Consider the following 16133-nt stretch of genomic DNA (forward strand, 5'->3'; position numbering starts at 1 on the left):
GGCTTTTTGCATGGTATTGCCCCAAAGTAACAGCTCTTTTGCCAGCCCTTAAAAGGGCTTTTTGCGGGGCATGCCCCAAAGAATTCAGCTCTTTTGCCAGCCCTTAAAAGGGCTTTTGGCGGGGCTTTGTCACAAAGTAAACTGCTCTTTTGCCTACAATCTACATCCCCCTACACCGCGGCCACCTATAATAAATGTATTAACCCCTAATCTAATCCCCCTACACCGCCGCCAGCTATATTACCTATATTAACCCTAATTATATTAGGGTTAATATAGTTAATATAGTTATTATATGATATATATTAACTATATTAACCCTAATTATATTAGGGTTAATATAGTTAATATCGTTATTATATTATATATATATTAAGTATAATAACCCTATCTAACTCTAACATCCTAACTAAACTCTTATTAAAATAAATCTAATATTAATATTATTAATTAAAATATTCCTATTTAAATCTAAACACTTACCTATAAAATAAACCCTAAGATAGCTACAATTTAATTAATAATTACATTATAGCTATGTTAGGGTTTATATTTATTTTACAGGTAAATTGTTAATTATTTTAACTAGGTATAATAGCTATTAAATAGTTATTAACTATTTAATAGCTACCTAGTTAAAATAATTACCCAATTACCTGTAAAATAAATCCTAACCTAAGTTACAAATACACCTACACTATCAATAAATTAAATAAACTACAAATATCTATCTAAAAATACAATTAAATAAACTAAACTAAATTACAAAAAAAAACCACTAAATTACAAAAAATAAAAAAAAGATTACATGATTTTTAAGCTAATTACACCTATTCTAAGTCCCCTAATAAAATAATAAAGCCCCCCAAAATAAAAAAATTCCCTACCCTATTCTAAATTAAAACAAGTTCAAAGCTATTTTACCTTACCAGCCCTTAAAAGGGCCTTTTGTGGGGGCATGCCCCAAAGAAAACTGCTCTTTTGCCTGCAAAAAAAAACACAATACCACCCCCCAACATTACAACCCACCACCCACATACCCCTAATCTAACCCAAACCCCCCATAAATAAACCTAACACTACCCCCCCTGAAGATCTCCCTACCTTGTATTCACCCCGCCGGGCAGAACTCATGATCCGATCCGGGCGATGTGTTCCAGCAAGCGGCAGTGAAGTCTTCTTCCATCCGGGCGATGTCTTGAAGCAAGCGGCAGAGAGTCTTCTTCCATCGGCGACGTCTTCAAGCAAATCGGCATCTTCAATCTTCTTACTTCGCTCCTCCGCCGCGGAGCATCCTTCCGGCACGACGACTTCCCGACAAATGAGGTTCCTTTAAATGACGTCATCCAAGATGGCGTCCGTCGAATTCCGATTGGCTGATAGGATTCTATCAGCCAATCGGAATTAAGGTAGAAAAATCTGATTGGCTGATTGAATCAGCCAATCAGATTCAAGTTCAATCTGATTGGCTGATTGGTTCAGCCAATCGGATTGAACTTGAATCTGATTGGCTGATTCAATGAGCCAATCAGATTTTTCTAACTTAATTCAGAATTGGCTGATAGAATCCTATCAGCCAATCGGAATTCGGCGGACGCCATCTTGGATGACGTCATTTAAAGGTACCTCATTCGTCGTTCAGTTGTCGGCCGGGATGGATGCTCCACGGTGGCGGAGCGAAGAAAGAAGATTGAAGATGCCGCTTCATGGAAGATGCTGCCGGAAGGAAGAAGACTTTGCTGCCGCTTGGAGGAAGACGTCGCCGGGAGGAAGAATTCTTCTTTGCCGCTTGGAGCAAGACATCGCCCGTATCGGATGAGGAGTTCGGCCCGGTGTGGTGAAGACAAGGTAGGGAGATCTTCAGGGGGGTAGTGTTAGGCTTTTTTAAGGGGGGTTTGGGTGGGTTTAGAATAGGGGTATGTGGGTGGTGGGTTGTAATGGGGGGGGGGTATTGTATATGTTTTTAAATGCAAAAGAGCTGAATTCTTTGAGGCATGCCCCACAAAAGGCCCTTTTAAGGGCTGGTAAGGTAAAGAGCTTTGAACTTTTTTTAATTTAGAATAGGGTAGGGAATTTTTTTTTTATTTTGGGGGGCTTTATTATTTTATTAGGGGGCTTAGAATAGGTGTAATTAGCTTAAAAATCTTGTAATCTTTTTTTTATTTTTTGTAATTTAGTGTTTGTTTGTTTTTTTGTAATTTAGTTTAGTTAATTTAATTGTATTTTTAGATAGATATTTGTAGTTTATTTAATTTATTGATAGTGTAGGTGTATTTGTAACTTAGGTTAGGATTTATTTTACAGGTAATTGGGTAATTATTTTAACTAGGTAGCTATTAAATAGTTAATAACTATTTAATAGCTATTATACCTAGTTAAAATAATTAACAATTTACCTGTAAAATAAATATTAACCCTAACATAGCTACAATGTAATTATTAATTATATTGTAGATATCTTAGGGTTTATTTTATAGGTAAGTATTTAGATTTAAATAGGAATATTTTAGTTTATAATATGAAATAGATTAATTTAATATAAATTTAGTTAGGGGTGTTAGGGTTAGATAGAGTTAATATAGTTAATATAAATACTATAGTAACTATATTAACTTTATTAACCCTAATATAATTAGGGTTAATATAGTTAATATATATAATGTAATAACTATATTAACTATAATATACTTAGGGTTAATATAGATAATATAGCTGGCGGCGGGGTAGGTAGATTAAATTAGGGGTTAATAATTTTAATAGAGATGGCGGCGGTGTAAGGGGCTTACATTAGGGGTTAATAATATTAATATAGCTGGTGGCGGTATAGGGGGATTAGATTAGGGGTTAATAATTTTTATATAGGTGGCGGTGGTGTAAGGGGTCAGATTAGGGGATAGATAAGGTAGATGGCGGCGGTTTTAGGGGCTCACAGTAGGGGGTTAGTTTATGTAGATGGCGGCGGGGTCCGGGAGCGGCGGTTTAGGGGTTAATAACTTTATTAGGGATTTCAGGGGGGGGGGGGAGTCGCGGTTGACAGGTAGATAGACATTGCGCATGCGTTAGGTGTTAAGTTTTATTTAGCAGATCACGGGTGACAGGTAGATAGACATTGCGCATGCGTTAGGTGTTAGGTTTATTTTCTAGCTAGATTAAGGGAGTTACAGGGCTCCAATAGTCAGCGTAAGGCTTCTTATGGCTGCTTTTTGTGGCGAGGTGAAAATGGAGTAAGATTTCTCCATTTTCGCCACGTAAGTCCTTACGCTGCATATTGGATACCAAACTGCGCTGGTTTGGTATACCTGCCTATGGCCCAAAAAACTACGGGCGACGGCAGAAATATACGGGCGTAACTTCTAGGTTACGCCGTATATGTGATACCAAACCAGCGTAAATATTGGCGTCGCCGGCTTTTGCGGGCAACGATTTTTATCGGATCGACCCCCTGGAGTGGCTTTGCTTACCTTTTTTTTTTCCTTTTTCATTTAAGAAAATATTAAAATTAAGTCCAAATAATACTTTAAAACTATGAATTCAACTTGTATAATTTATGAAAGAAGACTAAATTATTACAAACCATTAATTCCTCATGTCATAAATTAATATAATTGCTTAAGTCGAAAAAAGTTATTCAATCGTTAGACATTTATTATCAAATTTGAAATTATTTTATTTCAAGACCAGAGACTATATTTTGCATTATCTTTCCTTTACTACTTAATGCAGCGGATAAAAGCAGGGCATAGTTAAAAAATAACAGTCAAAATTTAAAACAGAGATGAAACAATGAAATTAATACTTTGGATATTCTTATATCGCTCGCACACAAACGTTAGCGCAACACTTGTAATCTAGCCATTAATGTTTAAGCCACACCCCTTGCTAACAGATGCAGAAATTCCAGAACATAGACATGAACTCTCCATAAAAAACAGGTCAGTCTGTGAAATTTCTGCCCTGCTAGATTTTCCCCAGATTAGAGGTGGATTTAAACTTATCTAAGTGGTATCATAAAAATGTTATTAAAAAATGTTACTAAAAAAAGGTTATGTGAATAAGTGTATCGTTAACAGTGTTTACAATTTCTTATGTGTGAAAACTCCTTGCATAAGGTGATACAGATTCTTAGAGACTGAGTAGTCAAAAAGTTAGATGATAAAGAAAAATTGGAATATCAATAGCAATATTTGAGATTATATATTCATGGGTTAAAAACCGAAAAATAGCAGGTTCCAAAGAACCTATCAGATAGCCCTTATACAATAAATGCACACAGATGTAAAAATCTTACATATTTATTATCGAATAAAAAGTTTTAAAATATAACAATTAGAAAGGGGACGTCTCCCCAATTGAACAGCCTAAAAAATCTAAATAAAATGATCTCTGTAATTGTCAGCAAATAGTCAAAAACTGTATATCATGTAAGCACAGTTAAATCTTATATTGTTAATTCTCGTGATGACTATTGTTATAGTAAATTCGTTGTCCGGAGTGAATTTTTTATCACCTTAAATTTACAGGTAGATATTACAGAGTCTCTATACAAGTTCCGTCCGTTATTGACAAATAAAAGTATGTTCTCTAGGGGTGATTACACACTCCCTTCAATTGTGGTAAAGTCAAATTGTAAAGCTTACTTTTTCTGAATCCTGGAAGACCTTCTGGAGCCTGTGTCTGTCGGCTATCTCTCAGCTGGGTCAGTACGCCGCATGGATCTTGGCGTCTGACGTCACTGGTAAATTTACCGGTTGTCAAAAAAAGACAGAAGAAACTCTCAGCTGTAATATATGTTGTATCCAGTTATGATTTGGGAGATAAGTTCTTTATATGCCAGTTAATATTATACCCTGCACCTAGTGCCAATGCACGCAGGGATAGATTAGACTTAAATGTTGATGATTCAGAACGTAGCAGAATAACCCGGGTTACCTCAGAGATTGGTTAAAAGTTGATTTAGGATTCAGATGTCATCATCTGTAGTATGCACAGTCACTTAGATCGACGCGTTTCACTCACCAGGGAGCTTTATCAAGATGCAGGTGACTGGCAAAAGATGTTCTTAAATAGACTATAGATAATTCTGATTGGTCCTTTTCAAATGCTTTTTTTTAAAGGTGGAATTGCAGGTGTTTTCTCCATACGGGTTTCATACTCATTATACATGCTCAGAGACTTAAGGTGGAAGTCTTTAAACTCAAAAAAGAACTTTATGAACTTTTTAATGCAGTTTTTTTTCTGATGCTTAGGTCATGTTTCTTATTGGTTTCCTGTTTTTTAAGTGACAAATGGTTTTGTTCAAACCAACAAATAGTGGGGGGTTTTTCTAACTATATGTTCTGTATTATATGATCACTTACATTATATATTAAAACTCAAATTTTAATCCATTGTGACTAATATTGTCCCTCCTATAAAAATATAACAACTATTCATAAAGATATGTTACTCAGAATGTTTACATCCGTTTTGCATAAGGTATATCTATATATTCTCAAATTGCTATTTTTGTAGATTAAGGTTTGTGTAATAGATGGGGAACACTCTCTGTTAATTCTATTATAATTCGAAAAGAAAAGGTGAGAGGTCTAGTTCAGAGTTCAGGCCTTTAGGGTATAGAGTATCATATTTGTAGATCAGTTAGGCTTCCTTTAATAACAATTTCTTCTCTATATTCCCACCTCTCCAATGTTTATGTACTTTCTTTATGGCCCAATATTTTAAGTGTTTAGTATTGCCTTTGTGAACTGTTTTAAAATGTTTGTATAAGTGGGTATCATCCTTGCCATTTTTGATATTGCCAATGTGCTCTCTTATGCGGTCCCTTACCATTCTTGTAGTTTTTCCAAAGTAAAAAAGATTACAGGAGCACTTTAAGACATAAATTATATTTTTATTGGTACATCTTATGATATCTTGAATAATGAGGGGTCTTGTAGCATTATTAATTTCGATATTCTTCACTTTGCTGCTGTGACTACAGGCCTTGCATGAATAGCAGGGAACAAAAATCCCTTAATGTCTTTGCCTGTTAGATCGTTTTGTTTAAAAATAATTTTCTTTGTTTTTTTCAGTTCACTAGGGGCTAAAAGTGTCTTTAAATTAGCAACTTTTTTGAAAATAAATACGGGCTTGTCAGAGATTTTTTCACCTAATACATCGTCTTCTTTAAGAAGATGCCAGTGTTTTTTTATTGCTCTTTTTATAATATTCTGGTCAATACTATAATCTGTTATAAATGTAATCGTTATTTTATCGGCATTGTTTTCCCTTGGTCTCTCTTTGTACATTAATAGAGACTCCCTATCCGTATTCTTTGCTCTTTCTATGGCTTTCTCTGTGATGTCGTTTTGATAACCCCTAGCTTTGAATCTTTCTAATAGAATCTCAGACTGCTGTTCAAAGTCTGTTATCCTAGAGCAGTTCTTCCTAATACTTAAATATTGTCCTATTGGGATACTTTTTTTCCATACATCCAAGTGGCAGCTGTTTGCGTGTATGTAATTGCTGCAGTCAACCTTTTTGAAATGAGTTTTTGTTTCCAATTGGTTTTCCACCCTCATGATCTCTAAATCTAGAAATACTATTGAGTCTTTGCTATAGTTATATGTAAAGTTTAGACCCCAAGTGTTGTTATTCATTTCTTTAAACATAATTTGTAGTTCTTGTTCTGTCCCCCTCCACACTATTAGAAGGTCATCAATGTACCTTTTATAGAGCACAAGGTTTGCACCATAGCTATCAAAGAACTGGGATTCCCAGGCACCCATAATCAGGTTGGCATAGCTAGGTGCAAACCTTGTGCCCATGGCCGTGCCCTCTACTTGACGATAGAATTTCTCGTTAAAAGAGAAGTAATTATTTTCTAGTATATATTTAATGCTTTTCAGAATAAAGGACCTATGTTGGTCTGTCATAAGTGGGTCAGAGCTGAGAAACATGTCTACAGCTTTAATGCCCTTTGAGTGGTTAATCACTGTATAAAGCGATGTAACATCGCATGTTACCAGGTACATCCCTTCTTCCCAATTAATAGATTTGAGTGTATTTAATACTTGTGTGGAGTCTTTAAGGTATGACTTTAAATTCTTTACATGTTTTGCAGGAAATTGTCAACATATTTGGATAGATTAGCCGATAGTGATTCTATGCCAGAAATGATTGGTCTCCCTGGAGGGTTGACCAAACATTTATGAATTTTTGGCAGGAAGTAGAATATGGGTATACGGGGATATTTGGGTGTCAAAAATTCAAGTTCTTTATTGTTCAGTATCCCTGATTCACTGCCCTCTTTAATGATTTTGTTTAATGTCTTATTGAATTTTTGAGTTGGATTAAAATCTAGTTTTTTATAAGTCTTAGTGTCGTTTAGAAGTCTATCTGCCTCTTTTATGTATTTACTAGTATCCATAAGGACAATCCTTCCGCCCTTATCCGCGGGTTTGATGGTTATATCACTGTTTTTTTGGAGATTTTCAATTATTTCTTTTTCTCTGGCATTTAGATTATATTTCTTTTTCTTTTGAAGATTGGATTTTTGTATATCTTTACATACTAATTTTTCAAATGTGTCAAGATAATTACCCTTTGCCTGGACTGGATTGAATTTTGATTTAACCTTAAAATCTGTATGTTGAATGTGTCTGGTACCGGTCTATTGGTTATTTGTCTTTCAATGGGACATTTAAGAAAAAATCTTTTTATTGTTAGGTTTCTCACAAACTTTTTAATGTGAATATGTGTGTTAAATTTGTTTATTCTTTTAGTTGGTGCGAAAGATAGACCTAGACTTAGAACTTTTTCTTCTTCTGCCTTTAGTTTAATACTGCTTAAATTGAAGATCCCCTGTTTAGTCTCTATCTCCACCTTTTTGCCTCGTTTAGAAGCTCCTCTTCCTCTCTTTCCTCTAAATTTCTTTTTCTTCTGGTATTTGATTCGCTTTCGTGTCTTGTCAGATCTCTTGAGTGGCCCTCCACTAGAGGGCTTCTCTCTAAAAAAACTTGTTCCTCATTCTTTTGTTGTTCCCCCTCACGGGGTCTTTGATCTCTAAGTGTTTCAAATCAATTATGTGTCGGGACCCTCCAAATATCATTCTGTCTATCTGTCCATCTGTTAGTTCTTCTTGGGTATTCCCAATTATTATGTCTATTTTGATGACTTCTATCTGGATTCTGTCTATGCATGTTATGTCTAAATTCTGAGTAGAAATGGTCTCTATTTTGATACCTGGGGTATCTTGGTCTATCATATTGGGTATTGTGATCATTATTGTTATATCTTGGTCTATCATATTGGGCATTATGATCATTATTGTTATATTGGAAATTGCGATCATTACTATGATACCTCTCATAATTGTGGTAGTCATTATAAGGATGAAAATTTCTGTTATTTTCAGGATTAATGTAGTATTGTGTTTGGGGGTCTCTTATAGTTCTATTCATATGATTGTTTTCTCATCTTACATCTTGGCGGTTGTGTCTCAGGGGGGTTTCATTCATATTTTCCTCTCTATTTATTTGCATATTGTCATTTATGTCCCTTTCCATCTTTCCCCATTTTGATCTTAAAAGGTCCTTATTTAAATTTGCTAGTTTATCAATAATCACTTTTTGCCTTTCTTTGAATTCATTACTAATTTTTTTGTCTTTCAGTTTATCTTTAATTTCCAGAATATTTTTCTCAATAACAATTAGAGTCTCCTTCCTAGATCTTTTTAAAATATCTATTAGAGTGTTTGATGCTTTCTTTAAAGTATCAGTCCACTCAGTCTGTAGTGTATCTGAAAGTGGAAATGTGCAATTTTTGTTAAGCCGAAGCCCTCTTGGGATGATGTCCTTAGTGGTATATCTATTTAGAAAGACTAATTCCATCTTTTGTTTAAGTTCTTTGATCATATTATGTTCTAAATTCTGCATTAGATCAGATATTTTATCAGATGTATATGTATTAGTTATTTGAATGTTATCATCTCTCATATCTGAGAAAATTTGGTCCTTGAAATCAAAAATGTCTTCCATATTGGAAGTAATATACCTGCAGCTACTACTAGGTGAAGGAGAAAGTTTTAGTGATTTGTGGGGTGGCAGTAGAGCGCTGGTACAGAGGAGATACCACACATTTACAGAATGAGAAGATCCTTCGTTCTTCTCAGTGTAGTTTGAATGTAAAGGGGGTGGGATAAGTGCGCTAAAAGAAGCTAAAGGTATCAGAACAAAGTTTAGTTTTTCTTAGTGGTCATTAGTGTTAGATTAATATTTGAAGGTTATTTATGCTTGGCTATGTTTAAAAAATGGAAAAAATGAAATGTGATTTTTGAGGTATATATGTGCTAGAATTGCTGAAGTGAAAATTAGTTAATTTGTTGCATAAAACAATAGTCGAGAAAAAGTGTTGTTCTTTAGATTTTATGTGCTAAGATTAGAAGTGGATTTAAACTTATCTAAGTGGTATCATAAAAATGTTACTATAAAATGTTACTAAAAAAAGGTTATGTGAATAAGTGTATCGTTAACAGTGTTTACAATTTCTTATGTGTGAAAACTCCTTGCATAAGGTGATACAGATTCTTAGAGACTGAGTAGTCAAAAAGTTAGATGATAAAGAAAAATTGGAATATCAATAGCAATATTTGAGATTATATATTCATGGGTTAAAAACCGAAAAATAGCAGGTTCCAAAGAACCTATCAGATAGCCCTTATACAATAAATGCACACAGATGTAAAAATCTTACATTTTTACTACGAATTTACTATAACAATAGTCATCACGAGAATTAACAATATAAGATTTAACTGTGCTTACATGATATACAGTTTTTGACTATTTGCTGACAATTACAGAGATCGTTTTATTTAGATTTTTTAGGCTGTGCAATTGGGGAGACGTCCCCTTTCTAATTGTTATATTTTAAAAAAATGTATTCAATAATAAATATGTAAGATTTTTACATCTGTGTGCATTTATTGTATAAGGGTTCCTGTTCCGATCAGCCAATAGAATGCGAGCTCAATCTGATTGGCTGATTGGATCAGCCAATCGGATTGAACTTGATTCTGATTGGCTGATTCCATCAGACAATCAGAATATTCCTACCTTAATTCCGATTGGCTGATAGAATCCTATCAGCCAATCGGAATTCGAGGGACGCCATCTTGGATGACGTCCCTTAAAGGAACCGTCATTCGTCGTTAGTCCGTCGGGCCAGCAGGATGTTCTGCGTCGGAGGTCTGCAAGATGGATCCGGAAGAAAGAAGATTGAAGATGCCGTTGATAGAAGACTTCATCCGGATCATGGACCTCTTCAGCTCCCGCTTGGATGAAGACTTCATCCGGATCATGGACCTCTTCAGCCCCCCGCTTGGGCTTGGATCAGGACATCGGAGGAGCTCTTCTGGACAGATCGTTGAACCCGGTGAGGTGAAGATAAGGTAGGAAGATCTTCAGGGGCTTAGTGTTAGGTTTATTTAAGGGGGGTTTGGGTTAGATTAGGGGTATGTGGGTGGTGGGTTGTAATGTTGGGGGGCTTGGGTATTGTATTTTTTCTTTTACAGGCAAAAGAGCTGAACTTCTTGGGGCATGCCCCGCAAAGGGCCCTGTTCAGGCTGGTAAGGTAAAAGATCTTTGAACTTTAGTTATTTAGAATAGGGTATGGCATTTTTTTATTTTGGGGGGCTTTGTTATTTTATTAGGGGGCTTAGAGTAGGTGTAATTAGTTTAAAATTGTTGTAATATTTTTCTTATGTTTGTAAATATTTTTTTATTTTTTGTAACTTAGTTCTATTTTATTTTTTGTACTTTAGCAAGTTTATTTAATTGTATTTATTTGTAGGAATTGTATTTAATTAATTTATTGATAGTGTAGTGTTAGGTTAATTGTAGGTAATTGTAGGTAGTTTATTTAATTAATTTATTGATAGTATAGTGTTAGGTTTAATTGTAACTTAGGTTAGGATTTCTTTTACAGGTAAATTTGTAATTATTTTAACTATTTTAGCTATTAAATAGTTCTTAACTATTTAATAGCTATTGTACCTGGTTAAAATAAATACAAAGTTACCTGTAAAATAAATATTAATCCTAAAATAGCTATAATATAATTATAATTTATATTGTAGCTATATTAGGATTTATTTTACAGGTAAGTATTTAGCTTTAAATAGGAATAATTTATTTAATAAGAGATAATTAATTTCGTTAGATTTAAATTATATTTAACTTAGGGGGGTGTTAGTGTTAGGGTTAGACTTAGCTTTAGGGGTTAATACATTTATTAGAATAGCGGTGAGCTCCGGTCGGCAGATTAGGGGTTAATAATTGAAGTTAGGTGTCGGCGATGTTAGGGAGGGCAGATTAGGGGTTAATACTATTTATTATAGGGTTAGTGAGGCGGATTAGGGGTTAATAACTTTATTATAGTAGCGCTCAGGTCCGCTCGGCAGATTAGGGGTTAATAAGTGTAGGCAGGTGGAGGCGACGTTGAGGGGGTCAGATTAGGGGTTAATAAATATAATACAGGGGTCGGCGGTGTTAGGGGCAGCAGATTAGGGGTACATAAGGATAACGTAGGTGGCGGTAGGCAGATTAGGGGTTAAAAAAATTTATTTGAGTGTCGGCCATGTGGGGGGGGGTCTCGGTTTAGGGGTACATAGGTAGTTTATGGGGGTTAGTGTACTTTAGAGTACAGTAGTTAAGAGCTTTATAAACCGGCGTTAGCCCAGAAAGCTCTTAACTACTGACTTTTTTCCTGCGGCTGGAGTTTTGTCGTTAGATGTCTAACGCTCACTTCAGAAACGACTCGAAATACCGGAGTTAGAAAGATCCCATTGAAAAGATAGGATACGCAATTTACGTAAGGGGATCTGCGGTATGGAAAAGTCGCGGCTGAAAAGTGAGCGTTAGACCCTATTTTGAGTGACTCCAAATACCGGCGGTAGCCTAAAACCAGCGTTAGGAGCCTCTAACGCTGGTTTTCACGGCTAACGCCAAACTCCAAATCTAGGTCTTAGAGATCAAAGACCCCGTGAGGGGGAACAACAAAAGAATGAGGAACAAGTTTTTTTAGAGAGAAGCCCTCTAGGGGAGGGCCACTCAAGAGATCTGACAAGACACGAAAGCGAATCAAATACCAGAAGAAAAAGAAATTTAGAGGAAAGAGAGGAAGAGGAGCTTCTAAACAAGGCAAAAAGGTGGAGATAGAGACTAAACAGGGGATCTTCAATTTAAGCAGTATTAAAATAAAGGCAGAAGAAGAAAAAGTTCTAAGTCTAGGTCTATCTTTCGCACCAACTAAAAGAATAAACAAATTTAACACACATATTCACATTAAAAAGTTTGTGAGAAACCTAACAATAAAAAGATTTTTTCTTAAATGTCCCATTGAAAGACAAATAACCAATAGACCGGTACCAGACAACATTCAACATACAGATTTTAAGGTTAAATCAAAATTCAATCCAGTCCAGGCAAAGGGTAATTATCTTGACACATTTGAAAAATTAGTATGTAAAGATATACAAAAATCCAGTCTTCAAAAGAAAAAGAAATATGATCTAAATGCCATAGAAAAAAGAAATAATTGAAAATCTCCATATAACCATCAAACCCGCGGATAAGGGCTGAGGGATTGTCCTTATGGATACTATTAAATACATAAAAGAGGCAAATAGACTTCTAAACGACACTAAGACTTATAAAAAACTAGATTTTAATCCAACTCAAAAATTCAATAAGACATTAAACAAAATCCTTAAAGAGGGCAGTGAATCAGGGAAACTGAACAATAAAGAACTTGAATTTTTGACACCCAAATATCCCCGTATATCACTATCGGCTAATCTATCCAAATATGTTGACCAGTTCCTGCAAAAACATGTAAAGAATTTAAACTCATACCTTAAAGACTCCACACAAGTATTAAATACACTCAAATCTATTAATTGGGAAGAAGGGATGTCCCTGGTAACATGCGATGTTACATTGCTTTATACAGTGATTAACCACTCAAAGTGCATTAAAGCTGTAGACATGTTTCTCAGCTCTGACCCACTTATGACAGACCAACATAGGTCCTTTATTCTGAAAAGCATTAAATATATACTAGAAAATAATTACTTCTCTTTTAACGAGAAATTCTATCTTCAAGTAGAGGGCACGGCCATGGGCACAAGGTTTGCACCTAGCTATGCCAACCTGTTTATGGGTGCCTGGGAATCCCAGTTCTTTGATAGCTATGGTGCAAACCTTGTGCTCTATAAAAGGTAAATTGATGACCTTCTAATAGTGTGGAGAGGGACAGAACAAGAACTACAAATTATGTTTAAAGAAATGAATAACAACACTTGGGGTCTAAACTTTACATATAACTATAGCAAAGACTCAATAGTATTTCTAGATTTAGAGATCATGAGGGTGGAAAACCAATTGGAAACAAAAACTCATTTCAAAAAGGTTGACTGCAGCAATTACATACACGCAAACAGCTGCCACTTGGATGTATGTAAAAAAAGTATCCCAATAGGACAATATTTACGTATTAGGAAGAACTGCTCTAGGATAACAGACTTTGAACAGCAGTCTGAGATTCTATTAGAAAGATTCAAAGCTAGGGGGTTATCAAAACGACATCACAGAGAAATCCATAGAAAGAGCAAAGAATATGGATAGGGAGTCTCTATTAATGCACAAAGAGAGACCAAGGGAAAACAATGCCGATAAAATAACGATTCCATTTATAACAGATTATAGTATTGACCAGAATATTATAAAAAGAGCAATAAAAAAACACTGGCATCTTCTTAAAGAAGACGATGTATTAGGTGAAAAAATCTCTGACAACCCCTTATTTATTTTCAAAAAAGTTGCAAAATTAAAGACACTTTTAGCCCCTAGTGAACTGAAAAAAACAAAGAAAATTATTTTTAAACAAAAAGATCTAACAGGCAAAGACATTAAGGGATTTTTTCCCTGCTATTCATGCAAGGCCTGTAGTCACAGCAGCAAAGTGAAGAATATCGAAATTAATAATGCTACAAGATCCCTCATTATTCAAGATATCATAAGATGTACCAATAAAAATATAATTTATGTCTTAAAGTGCTCCTGTAATCTTTTTTACTTTGGAGAAACTACAAGAATGATAAGGGGCCGCATAAGAGAGCACATTGGCAATATCAAAAATGGCAAGGATGATACCCACTTATACAAACATTTTAAAACAGTTCACAAAGGCAATACTAAACACTTAAAATATTGGGCCATAAAGAAAGTACATAAACATTGGAGAGGTGGGAATATAGAGAAGAAATTGTTAATAAAGGAAGCCGAACTGATCTACAAATATGATACTCTATACCCTAAAGGCCTGAACTCTGAACTAGACCTCTCACCTTTTCTTTTCGAATTATAATAGAATTAACAGAGAGTGTTCCCCATCTATTACACAAACCTTAATCTACAAAAATAGCAATTTGAGAATATGTAGATATACCTTATGCAAAACGGATGTAAACATTCTGAGTAACATATCTTTATGAATAGTTGTTATATTTTTATAGGAGGGACAATATTAGTCACAATGGATTAAAATTTGAGTTTTAATATATAATGTAAGTGATCATATAATACAGAACATATAGTTAGAAAAAACCCCACTATTTGTTGGTTTGAACAAAACCATTTGTCACTTAAAAAACAGGAAACCAATAAGAAACATGACCTAAGCATCAGAAAAAGAACTGCATTAAAAAGTTCATAAAGTTCTTTTTTGAGTTTAAAGACTTCCACCTTAAGTCTCTGAGCATGTATAAGGAGTACGATACCCGTATGGAGAAAACACCTGCAATTCCACCTTTACAAAAAAGCATTTGAAAAGGACCAATCAGAATTATCTATAGCCTATTTAAGAACATCTTTTGCCAGTCACCTGCATCTTGATAAAGCTCCCTGGTGAGTGAAACGCGTCGATCTAAGTGACTGTGCATACTACAGATGATGACATCTGAATCCTAAATCAACTTTTAACTAATCTCTGAGGTAACCCGGGTTATTCTGCTACGTTCTGAATCATCAACATTTAAGTCTAATCTATCCCTGCGTGCATTGGCACTAGGTGCAGGGTGTAATATTAACTGGCATATAAAAAACTTATCACCCAAATCATATCTGGATACAACATATATTACAGCTGAGAGTTTCTTCTGTCTTTTTTTGACAACTGGTAAATTTACCAGTGACGTCAGACGCCAAGATCCATGCGGCGTACTGACTCAGCTGAGAGATAGCCGACGGACACAGGATCCAGAAGGTCTTCCAGGATTCAGAAAAAGTAAGCTTTACAATTTGACTTTACCACAACTGAAGGGAGTGTGTAATCACCCCTAGAGAACATACTTTTATTTGTCAATATAACCTAACGGAACTTGTATAGAGACTCTGTAATATCTACCTGTAAATTTAAGGTGATAAAAAATTCACTCCTGACAACAAATTTACTATAACAATAAACCTATTGCCAAATGGGTACTCACAAATTTGGAGAGCACACTTATGTGCTGGTAGGGGCGGGCTGCAGAATTATAAAGGTGTGACAGCTCACCCACTTGAAGGCGCTCTTGGCGTAAGATGGTGGTGCTATAAGGGAGACAAGAAATACGGGCACCACATGTGCAGACTATTAATGGTACAACCACAACAGATTCCTTAATATGGAGGGTACTCACATATTCCCAGAGCACACCAATGTGCTTGTAGAAGCAGGCTGCAGATTGGTAGAGGTGTGGCAGCTCACCCAAACTCTAGGTATCCTGATATTTGTATGATAATGTGTTCCCTCAGGTATATCTTTGGAAGGGTTATACCACCTCAAATGTGTAAAATAAAAGGGGTGGGAGGGATCATCTATCCCAGTAAGGGAACCTATTTACATGTTCACCAGTTTGGAGCTTTTTAATAACAATGATTAGTTATGAAGTTTTTTCCACCAGATAATTGTACTGCAGAGAATAGATTAATAAATGCAAACATAGGTGAGTGTTTACAGAGTCAAGAGGGATTTTTCACCTCTAGGCCAGTGATTTGGACTAACCCACACAGGTGTACCACATCAATCATAGTGTTGTCAAATACAGACTCCCA

This window comes from Bombina bombina, chromosome 1, assembly GCF_027579735.1.
Source record: "Bombina bombina isolate aBomBom1 chromosome 1, aBomBom1.pri, whole genome shotgun sequence".
Lineage (NCBI taxonomy): Eukaryota > Metazoa > Chordata > Amphibia > Anura > Bombinatoridae > Bombina > Bombina bombina.